This window comes from Mus caroli, unplaced genomic scaffold, assembly GCF_978045245.1.
Source record: "Mus caroli unplaced genomic scaffold, Mus_caroli_1 scaffold_2, whole genome shotgun sequence".
Taxonomy (NCBI): domain Eukaryota; kingdom Metazoa; phylum Chordata; class Mammalia; order Rodentia; family Muridae; genus Mus; species Mus caroli.
The window spans coordinates 144,194,598-144,206,857 of record NW_028227257.1 but is presented as its reverse complement, the minus strand read 5'-3'; the positions used below and the strand labels follow the sequence as shown (position 1 = coordinate 144,206,857).

Below are 12,260 nucleotides of genomic sequence, written 5' to 3'. Positions count from 1 at the left end.
TTAGACAGGAGAAATTCTGGATTAATATTTTTGAGATAGGTTAAACCATCTCTGTGTCTCTCTCACTTTCTCTCTCTCTCTGGGTTGAAGACTACTTCCTCATGGTGAATGATATTTTTCATGTTGTTTTAGATTCAGTTTGCTAGTATATTTTTGAGTATATTTATACAATATTTGTGAGAGAAATTGGTCTGAAATTCTTTTTCATTGTGGAGTCTTGGAAGGTTTAGATATTAGGGTGACTGTGGCCTCATAAACTGAATTAGGAAATATTCTTTCTGCTCCCACTTTGTTGAATAACTTGAGGAGTATTGGTATTAGTTTTTCTTTGAAAGTCTGGTACAATTCTGGACCAAAGCCATCAGAGCCTGAAGGTTTTGATTGGGAGAATCTTAATGAATGTATTTCCTTAGGGTTTGTAGGACTCTTGGAACTGATTGTCTGATCTCGATTTAACTTTGTTAAGCAGTATCTATTGAGAAAAATGTTATTTTAAAAAGATTTTCCAGTTTTGTGGAGTATAGGTTTTTAAAGTATGATCTAATTTCTTCAGTGTTTTTTATATGTCCTCCTTTTCATTTTTAATTTGGTCAATTTGGATATTCTGTGTCTCCTCATTGGTTGAATAAAGGTCTGTCTATCTTGTTGATTTCTCCAAAGAATCTTAGAAGTCTGATTGAACCTCCATTTGATAACAAGCCCTAGGTTTCAGTTTCCCAAGGAAGCACATAAGGCTTCTCAGGAAAAAAAAAGCCCACAAACAATGAGCCATTCATCATCAACGGAACAGATATCTAACCAAGAAAGATAGCTATACTAAGACTTAGGCAGTCCCTGGAACTTCTCTAAGGCCTGACCAAAATTGGTAAAGCTAATATAACAACCAACCAATTAGAAATATACTAATGTAACTGCTGCTTACTTAGCCAATCATTTTAAAAATGACCTAACTATCTCTAAAATTCCCCTAGCTGTGCTTAAAAGGAGCCTGTGAGCTCATCTTGGGGATGCCATTTTATGTGAATGTTTGACCTCGAATGCTGGTTGTTTCTTCAGAATAATCTCTCTTTGCTTTTGCATTGTATTTGATTTTGGGTTCTTCCTTCAGTAACTTTCAGATTCTTACATTTAGTGCATTAGTTGTTAATTGTTAGGATCCTCCTGACTTGATAGTGGAGCACTTTTTAAAGATAGTAAACTATGAGTTTGAGTGTACATCTGTGTTGTCGTCTTTGTCTCACTCTACGCTGTGTCTTTGTCTCACCTCATTCTTTGATTTGTCTGGTGTCCTAGATACAATTTTGAAGCCAAATGAGGGAGGAGGTGAGTGCCAAAAACTACCTTATGACCTAGGGTGTTCCAAGAAAACTCTGGACCCCCTTTTACTAGTCTGACTAAGGTTTTTGTGGATAATGTCAAGTCGCACAGGTCTCGAGGAGCCCATTTACAGGATTGGCCACCTTTTCCATCATTTTGGTCTTTTAATTTTGGTTTCATTTTAGGTCCCTCATAGGCCTAACTCTGTGCTTATGTGTTAGTAGCTTTCTTGTTCTCTTTTACATTCTTGAAAGGCATCATGACACAGGTGACTGTCTAATGTAACTGCTGCTTACTTAGCCAATCATGTTAAAAATGACCTAACTATCTCTAAAATTCCTCTATCTGTGCTTAAAAGGAGCTGTGAGCTCATCTTGGGGATGCACACTTAAATGACTTCAAAGGACTGGTGGAGAATCTGAGTTTAACTATACGGTCGAGGAAACTATCTTTTGCAGGAATGAATGGCCACCACCACTGATCCCGGCCCAGGGGAGGTCAGAGGGTGCATACCAAGCCCTCCCCTGAGTGGAAGGAGACAAACAGATTGTACCACCATTCTGTTATCCCTGTAGCCACCCCTGATGAGCAGCACAGATAATATAGAAACCTTACATTGTCATGGCTGGTCTTGGGCTGCTGAGGACCATGACTCCCACCTGGACCAGGATGTGAAACTCATGTGCCAGTGCAGGCATCAGGAAGAAAGCACTGCTTGAGCTCCCCTAGAGCTGGCTTGGTCAGAAGGCAGGGAGGGGCAGCCATTGCCTCATGAGTGAAGATGGCTCACTATGGCTTGCTCTCATTGAATCCTGGGGCAGGAATGCCTCTGCTTCCTGCACCCAGCAGGGCATAGTGTCAGGAAGATAATAGAGACCTACATTCCCTTTTCCACCAGTGACTTGTATAACTGGAAAATGCAGAATCATAAGTTCTCAGAGAAACCCTCCACCCTACTAGAACTATGACATTCTGTAATGATTACTTATGACCCCACATAGGATGATTGCCAACAACTTTTGCAGGTGCACTTCACAAGTGAGAAGCAGGAGCACATGACTGCTACAACCTGGAAATTGGTTCCTGGAGCAAGCTGCTAGCCTACAACAATTCTAGCTGTTATTGATGAGTTTTTTCCTTTGACCTGTTGGGACTAGGACACTAACAGCCCTTCAGGTGAGGAGAGGGTAAGGCCTATCACCAGATTCTAGTGAGAGGGTCTCCAAGAGGTTGCCTGAAATACCAATAAATTTATAGAAGGTAGGACAGGTTGAGCAGGGTAAGGAGGAAAGACTAAAGGCATTTACTGATTTTTTTATTACTGGATGCCTACCACACCTACACACCTTTTGACCTGGAGGTAAGTAAAAACCAATCTGTTGTGAATCTAGCCTTTGTTGACAAGGTGGTGTCAGACATAGCTGAAAATTTCAGTGGCTGAAATGATTACAAAGTTAAGGAATGGCTGAACTCACAGCAATACCTGAAATAGTCTATAACAATAGACAGGCTGCAGAGGACAGGCAGACCAGAGGACTTGGCAAGATGTTACTGGCATCCACCAGGAAAGAGAGAGAGAGACTAGATACATGAGAGCTGAATAATATGCATATGGAAGAGGATGGAGAAGCAAGCCCTCTCAAGAAAGGGGAGAGGGCATTGTCTTCAAAAATATCAATGTTCTTATTCTAAAGAAATGGAACTTCAGAAGAACAAATGTCCCAAAAGGCTAAAAGAAAAAAGAGTTTAGAGTTCTGGAAATTAAAGATAAATTAATTGACTGAGGGCATCAGAATTCATGAGCCATGGGTAACTCTAAAGGTCTAGGGGAAGCCAATAGACTTTCTGGTAGACACGAGAACACAACATTCAATCTTGAAACAACCTATGGGACCCCTTCCCAACAAGATAACTTGGCTTCTGGGATGACATCTTCTGACTAAAATGGGAGCACAAATCCACTTTGTACTTGAGAGAATGTAGGTTCTGTATGAAAGGGCCCCTTACACATCTTGACTATGGTATTAGAAGAAGAATATAAGCTTTATGTCACATCTCCCCCAAATATTGATAAAGACCAATATCTGGAGAGATTATAGGAAGAGATTCCAGGGGTACTGGTGGAGAAAAATCCCAGGGGAATAACAAAATACCAAGCCTCAATCCTGGTGCAATAAAAGGCCAATGCCAGCCTTGCCAGAGTCTGCCAATACCCCCATCCCCTAAGAAGCAAAATTTGGAAGAATGTCACATACAAATCAACTCTGGGAACAAGGGCTACTAGTCCCTTGCCAGTCAGCCTGGAACATCTCTCTCCTGCCAGTAAGAAAGCCCCATTGTACTATTCTAAACAGGATGTAAGCAAAGTCAACAAAATGATAGAAGATATTCATCTTACAGTGCCTAGCATTTACATCTTGTTGAGCAGCCTGCCACCCAAATGAGACCTCTACATCATACTGGACCACAAGAATGCCTTCTTTAGCTTCCTACTAGCTCCTGCTTGTCAGCCCATGTTTGCCTTCCATTGGAGAACTCAGAGTGTGGGCCTAATGGATAGCCAAGTTGAACTCGATTGGTACAAGCATTCAAGTACTCACCCACCATTTTTAATGAGACACTCCATAAAGACCTGGGTGAGTAGCAGCAAGCTCACTCCCATATAACACTGTTGCAGTATATTGAAGCCCTCATTATAGCTACCCCAGATAAAGACACTTGCAATTTGGTAACCACCACCTTGCTCAGAGAACTGGGCCAGATTGGTGTCCATTAAAAAGGCTCAGCTCTACCAAAATGAGGTAACTTACCTTAGGTACATACCCAAGGAATGATAACTCCTGCTGTTTCAGGCTCGAAAAGAGATGATCCTCAACATTCTGATTTCCCAGACTTGGTTTCAAATTCATGAGTTCATGGGCTCAGCAGGGTTCTGTAGACTCTGTATGCCAGGATTTTATGGAGATTGCTAGGTCCCTCTATGAGGCCACTGGGGAGTGGTGATAGGAGAATATATTAAATAGACTCTTTAGATGGACAAAGCCTTCTATGGACTTCAGGAAACCACCACTGTAGTAGCCAAGAAGCTGCTAGAAGATCTCATCCCCAGGTATGGGCTACCCTTATTATTGGAACCTGACAATGGACCTGCTTTTATATGTCAGATAACACAGTCACTTGTTAAAATTATGGGGACAGATTTTAAGCTTCATTATACATACCATCCGCAGAGCTCAGGATACATAGACAGAATGAATTGGACCCTAAAAGAGACCTTAACTAAATTAAGTGTGGAAACTGAATGCACCTTCTTCCCTATTCCTGTTACAAGGTCAGAAATACCACCTACACTTTAAGCCTTACTCTTTTTTTTTTAATAATCTAATGTATTAAAAATGCAAACATTTAATTATAAAGATATCTAAGAATCTCAGTTTATCAAAGAGGAAATAATAGATAGTAAAGGCTTTATCAAGTATTATTACACATTTAAAAGAGCAAAATATTCTATATAATAAGATTTATAAGACATAAACAAATGATTAAATATATATTCAACAGACAGATACACATGTAAGATGAGAGCAAATAACCATTTAAATTGATATTAATAACAAAATTGAAGGCATTAATAACAAAACCCTTTGCATTTTATTTTTGTGAACAAAATGTCTCAATCATAATTGCAAAAGCTTCAATTTAAAGTTAAATAAAAGCCACATCTTATTTAGTTGTTTTTATTTTATTGTGTGGGTTCTGATCCCAGAGCCCTGTGCATAGTAGGTTAAGTGCTACACCCTGGCCAAGAGCGTCATTAAGATGGTTTACCAGCAGACAGTCCACAGTTGTCTGTACACTATCAGCTCACTTAGGGCTCCAAGCAGTTTCCTAGAGAGCCAAAATATATAGACTAAACAGGCTTTTTCAGTTAAATGATTCAGTAAATCTTAAAACTGGAAAACCAAGTGAAATTTTGCTGAGGTTTGAGTTTAAAAACAAAGCACAACAGTGGAAAAAAGGAGAATTAGTGCCACACGAGACAGGTACGAGACAGGGGCACAGTGATTACGCAGTACATGCTGTAGAAGACAGGCATCACAATGGTTATGAAACCCATCTGTTTACCTTACTGCTTAACAGTTTTTAAGGTTTCAGAAATACTTTTGAATTTATTATTCAACAAGTAGAACATACTACACAGAATATTTCAAAGCCACCACCAACAAAACAAATAAAAATTCTGACCAGCAATGTATTACATGTGGTGCCGTGTCTTATCAAGTCTTTTCTTCCTGGCCTTCAACTGAGAAAGGTGTAGGGAGAATACAATTAAACCATTTCTCAAAGACACATCTTCCACTTAGTTACAAGGTTTGGTTTTCTGACTTATTCAAAACATCCTGGTCCACAAATGGAATTTCAGAGAGGGAATTATGTTGGGCTAAAGAAACACAGGGTGAAACTGCATCCTCAATGCAAGCCCTACATGAAACTGAAGAGCGGTCCAACTGCAAACAAATGGATGAAAAAAAATACGTAGGAAATGTTGCTTTGTTTTTATATTTTTTTCCTCTCTTCCCTTTCAGATTCATTCATCATCCTAAGATTGCCTTCCCAGCTTTTATTTTTTATTTTTATTTTTATATTTATTTTTATTTTTATTTTTATTTTTTTTAGGGAGAAATCACTTCATTATTATTTGTTCGTTTAGTATTTAACAAAGTTACAAAAGTCCCACAGTATAGTCAAAGCTAATATGAAGTGTGTGAGTGAAAATAATAAAGATGTAAGGTTTGGTCAATGTAATATTCTCTGGGAATAAATTCCCTATTGGTGGAGATGGAAAAGCCTCTCTTAGAGTGTTCACACAGGATGTGACATGTTTGCTTTGAGAAATAGAACACTTCCTCCATGTTAACACGTGACATGTTTACCTGCCTTGTGGTCTTTATTTATTCTCATACCACATCACCGCACCACTCATTGTAGGTGTCATGTCTGGTTTCTGATACTTTATATATGGTCACCCGAGGAAAAGTACATCAATGGAGATATTAAAATCTCTTGAAAATGCCACTTTTCTATACACATACAAACCAAAGTTCAACCTGGAACTTAGTACCTTTATGTTGAAAGTTTGAAAGAATTCTAATTCACATATAAGCTAAAAGGATATTCTGCAAATAATTCTAAAGGTTACACGTACTCAGAGTCCATCTGCTTTTTAAACTGTGAAAGTATAGGATGAATCTGACTTCTCTGTTCATAACACAGACCAATGGTAAATAAGGATGCAAAAAATGTCTGCATCTTCTATAATAAGCAGCACTCATGACGGAGAGATGCAAAGGTTAACTGAGGTTAAAGGTTCAGCTTATTCTCCCTTACAATTGATTAGAAATGTTGACTAGAGTGGAAAGTAAACATATTTTCCATGAGTTTATACATTTTGATGATTAGATAAATAATTAAGATTTCATTATTAAAATAAAAGGTTTATTTGAAAATATTAATAACTTTACTATTTATCTTTATACTTAGGGACTGTACAAGTATAGATGTTACCAGCTTCTCTAACATTAAAAAGTTCACTCACTAACGCAAAAGGATGGCTCTTCTTCCCACTCTAAACTGCTGTCTACCATGAAGAAATCTCACTGTACTTGCATGGAGGCTCTGGAGCATATGACAAAGGCGTATTTGGGACAATAGAAAAGAATCATTTTTTCTCTTCGCAATTACAGAACTGAAGATAAGAATGATAGTTCTAATATTACAAGGAAAGCCTAAACATTGGAAAAAGAACAGAATATGACAAAATGCTTCTAAATACATCCCTGAGGTGAATGGAGATAGCTTGTATGTTCATGTGTGGCAGGTTCTAGGCAAAACCTCCAGTCTTTAATCTTCAGATTCATATTTTGCCAGTCTTTTCCGTAGGTCTTTGATTTGATCATTCTTTTTGGTGAGAATCTCTTTCATGTTTCGATAAGCTGCTGTTTGTTGAAATTTCTTCTCTAACTCCTTTTCAGCCATGCTCAGCTGCTCCTGTACTCTGAGGAGGTCATGTTTGGCTGCTGCTAGGTTCTCCTCCAAAGATTTTTGGTTTTCTGTCTTGTCATTAAGTGTCTTCTGAAATTCACTCCTAAGAGTTGCAACTGTATTTTCCAAGTCATCCAAGTCTTGGGCCTTTAGCAAATCCTGTTGGTTTTCTTGATCGAGCTGTAAATCTTGAAGTACTCTTTCCAATTTTGACTTCTCATCCAGAGCATTTACAGCCTGTATTTCAATGGTCTTCAGCCTTGACTTTAGTTTTTCATTCTCTTGTTGAAGTCTTAAAATTTCCTTGTTTAGGAGCTCTGTAGTTCCACCTTCATTAATTGGAACAAGTTTAGGCTTTGTGATATCTATGATGGGCTTTTTACTTGAAGATACAAATTCTGCCTTTTCAAATTCAGCAACTTGTTCTAATAATTCTCTGTTTTCAAGTTCAGAGATGTCTGTCTGTAGCTTTAGATACCACTTCTCAGCTTGGGAGAACAGCTGCCATAGAAGCAGGACATTGGTGTAAGCTGTATTGATGAGCTCGGACTCCACCTCACTGTGTACTACAGCCTGCAGCCCATTTAAGACTTCTGAAACCTCATCAATGGTGAAAGTCTCCTCCACCAGCCTGCTCTCCTTGAGGTCCTAAAAGCAGGAATCTACTGTTTTAAGTCTCAAGCCTCTTTTTGAAAGAGCAAAACGCATTAATTAATGACCTCATTTTGATGGTGCTCATTTAGGCCCAACTCTGCCATGGTGGCGGCGGGATCAGACAGGAAACAGGGAGGCCGGCACCTGGGGCCTGAGGAAAGGAGGTTGTTTAGAAGCTGCAGGTTGCCAATGGGAACCTAAGCCTTACTCTTTATGACCCACCACCTTCTACCTTACCTTCAATCTGAAGTTCTTGGAGAACATGACCATCAAAAATTTCTGGAGTAGTGCAAGCTTTCCACAGGGTAGAAAAATAAATGTGTTCAAACATCCATCACATCTATGAGTCTGCTTCCCCTCTTAATCTACATTGCTTTAAACCAGATGATGAGGTCTGGATTAAGTGACATAATCACAAGACCCTGGAGCCCCAGTGCAAAAGTCCACACATGGTGTTCCTTACAATGTCGATGTTTGTAAAGTTCAACAGAATAAAAACTTGGATTCATTACTCTCAAGTCAAATTTGCAGGATAAGAAATGACCCAACAATAGTGCAATTGATGGGAGAGAGTGCCATATCCCCCCAGAAGTGTCAGGATAAAGACTCCTATGACACCCTCAGGATCCCCTAAAGCTAAGACTCTACAAATCCTGACCTTATTGACCCTAGCTCACACTCATGAACCCCCCCCCATGAACCACTTAATATCACTTGGGTAATCACCAAGTGTGACTGCTACAGGAGCCACAGTTGATTCCACTTCTCACCTAGATCCTAAGCCAAACTCATAGGTTCTGTGTGCCCAAGATCAGGCTCAACTTGACAGAGGGTTCTGAGGAAGGGGTGAATGGGAGTGGTAAGTGAATGACTCTGAGTCAATGATAGATACAAACTGACAACTCTGTAATCTGCTTGAGATAGCTCTCTCTTGTAGACCAAAGCCCAGTCTTTTCTTGATACTACTGCATAAGCTATTTCCTTAGAGATCTGCACTTCAGTTTAATCATTAACCTTAGTTTCCTTTTTGTTCATCTAATGGAACAGCATTTTATGACCTTAGTCTCTTGACACTTAGAAACTGAAATGCAGAGCACACTCAAGGCAAATGAACCAGATACCAAGAACATTTTTTAACACTGAAAATCCTATGTAGTTTACTGAACACAGTACTTGTGGTTGCCATGTCTAGACATAGAGGTTATGTTTTGTTTGTTTGTTTGTTTGTCTGTTTGTATTTCTGTTGATTATTTTACTTATTTACATCATAAATGTTGCCCCTCTCCCAGTACCCCTTCAAAGTGTTCTTCCCCCCTACCCTTTGCCTCTGAGAGGGAGCCACCCTGGTCATACCCCTGCCCAGGGTCATCAAATCTCCAAAGGATTAGGTGCATCCTCTTCTACTGAGACCAGAAAATGCAGATCAGCTAAAAGACCATATCCCGTAGACAGGCAACAGCTTTTGGGAAAGCCCCACTCTAGTGGTTTGGTACTCACATAAAGACCAAGCTGCACATCTGCTACATATGTGGGGGTGGGAGGTAGGTCCAGCTCATATATGTTCTTTAGTTGGTGGCTCAGTCGCTGAGAGCCCCAGGGTTAGTTGGTTGGTCTTCATGTGGAGTTTCTATCTTTAAGTTACTCTTCAGAGTATTGTATCATCGCTTCTCGGCCTTTTGGCTAAGATCAAGTGCAGAGTATTGTATCATACAAATAATCAACTAAAACAATCACTGAAAAAAAAACTGTTCTAAAGGCAAACAGGAGAAGACTGGCTTCCTCTGGCAGCTAGAATGATATTCTCAAATCCCACCCTTACAGTGACATACTTACTCCAATAGGACCACACCTGCTCCATCAAAGCCACATGTCTTAATAGTGTCCCTCCCTGAGATAAGCATATTCAAACCATCACATTCCACTCCCAGATTCCCATAGGCTTGTTAAAATACATGAGTCTATGAGGGCCATACCTAGCTATAGCATAAGGCAAAGAACATTTAGTCCAACTTCAAAAGTCTCCATACTCTATAGCAGTAACAACAGTGTTAAAAGTCCAAATGTCAAAGTCTTCTCTGATATTCATGCAATCTCTTATTGGTAATATTCTATAAAATAAAAATTAAAAAGTAGATTGCATACTCTAATATCAATATATATATATATATGTATATATGTATATATATAAAATTATCATTCTAAAATGACATAGTGAAAAATTAGTGGACCAAAGCAAGACCAAAACTCAGTAGGGAAAATTCCAAACTCTGCATCTCCTTGTCTGAGGTAGAGGGGTTCTTTACATATGCAACTCTTTTCATCTTTTTTGACTGCATCTTTTCTCAAAAGATATTTCAGGTCTTGGACATCTCTATCTTGAAGTATCCAAGGCAATATAAAATTTGCATGTTCTTATTCCAATGTGTGGGAGCCACACATGATTTGTAATCTTCTGGGATCTTCCAAAGGTCTTGTGTCATATCTCCAGCTCTGTGCTATGTAGTACTCCCAGATCTGCTTAAGGCCACTCCATTGTTGCTGCTATTCGTAGTGAACATCCAATGGTACTGGCATCTCTAGTAAGCTGGGGTCTTCTGCTTCAACTAGACTTCACCAATAGCCTCTCATAGGCTACTTTGATGGTGCTAAGCCTCAACTTCTTTGCATGACCCCTTCAGACTTGGGCCATCAATTGCAACTGAGATGCACCTTCACCATTGGCTTTCTTTGGCCTCTCATAGTGATTAGCCTCAGCAATATTCCATGACCCCTTCATGACTTTAAAGCTGGAACCACCTGGGTGAATCTTACACATCACCCAGGCCAGCTGCACACAAGGTATAACCTTGGCTATCTCTAGAATACAGCTTCTTTGTGCTCTCAGAAAATACTTCAAGAGGATTTCCTTTCAATGATGCTGGTCTCTTTTTAATCACAAATGAATTTTTAGCTCACACTAACCACCATCGATTGTTTGAGTAGTCCCTTTTATTCTTGACTCTAAAGTCAGCACCACATGACTAAAAGTGCCAAAATCTGCTGCTTGCTGTAGCTTGAAAACAGGCCTCATTTTCTTCTACATCCTTCATTGCCTAAGCTTGGTAAGGCCTGGAACTTGCTCTATAAACTGTTCAGGAATTCAGAGATCTGTACAGCTCTATCTTCTGTATTATGGGATTAAAATATGTATCACCATGCAGGAACTTTAGCCTTTCTCCACATGGAACTTTCTCTGTTCTAGCCTGGCCTTGAACTAAGAGATCTTCTTGCCTCTGTCTCTGGCGATTAAAGGCGTGTACTACCATGCATGCACTTAAGCTTTTTATGGCCATTATGCCTTAAGATCTGGATCAAAATGTATCCTCTATTTCTAAATTGTAGTTCATTCCAAATTAAAAATCCAAATGAAAGCAATAACCAGGTAACAGTGCCTAACATTAAATAAATATTCTTTGTTCAACTGCAAATACATAAAAAAGCTTAACTGGGTGTCATCTTGCCCAGAGGTCACCACTCCCTTAATTTTTTATCTCCTTGAACATAGGATTTAGCTGTATTTTACTTCTTGGTTCTCCTTTATTCTTTGAAGCATACATTTTGTCCTTTTCCTTTCAAAGCCTGCTTATACTTGATCAATATGCTTTTCATGAGACAAAACCAGAGAAAAAAGTCTTCGCTGGGCTTTTTTTTGAGGCTTCTTTGTCAATGAGATTAAATTAAATTTCTTTTTAGCTTCAGGTAGACTCTTCAGGCAAGGGTGAAAAACACCCACATTCTTCACCAAAATGCCACAAAACAGTCTCTATGCTACATACTGAAATTCTTCTTTGCTGAAACCTCTTGAGCAAGGTCTACACAGTTGAAATCACCCTCAGAAATAATGCCTTCCATATTCTTACTAGGTTGGCTCATTCAGCCCCACTTAAAGCATTCCACAGCTTTTCAATGTCCTGAAACAACAGCATGGTCAGGTCAATACCCCAGTTGCTGGTACCAACTTCTGCCTCAGTTAGGGTTTCCATGGCTGTGAGGAGGTCCTCTTTTAGTTTGGGTCTTACTGCTATGAACAGACACCATGACCAAGGCAACTCTTAAAAAGTACACCATTTAACAGTGGCTTTCTTGCATGTTCAGTCCATTATCTTCAGGTCAGGAGTATGGCAGCATCTAGGCAAATGTGGAGCTTGAAGTGCTGAGAGTTCTACATCTTCAACTGAAGGCACCTAGGAGGATACTGACTTCCATGC

General features: G+C 39.4%; 1 pseudogene; it reads right to left on the bottom strand.

The window, feature by feature from the left end:
• Positions 1 to 6,319: 6,319 nt before the first annotated feature.
• LOC110290373 (leucine zipper transcription factor-like protein 1 pseudogene) lies at positions 6,320 to 8,190 on the bottom strand (annotated as a pseudogene).
• Positions 8,191 to 12,260: the final 4,070 nt, after the last annotated feature.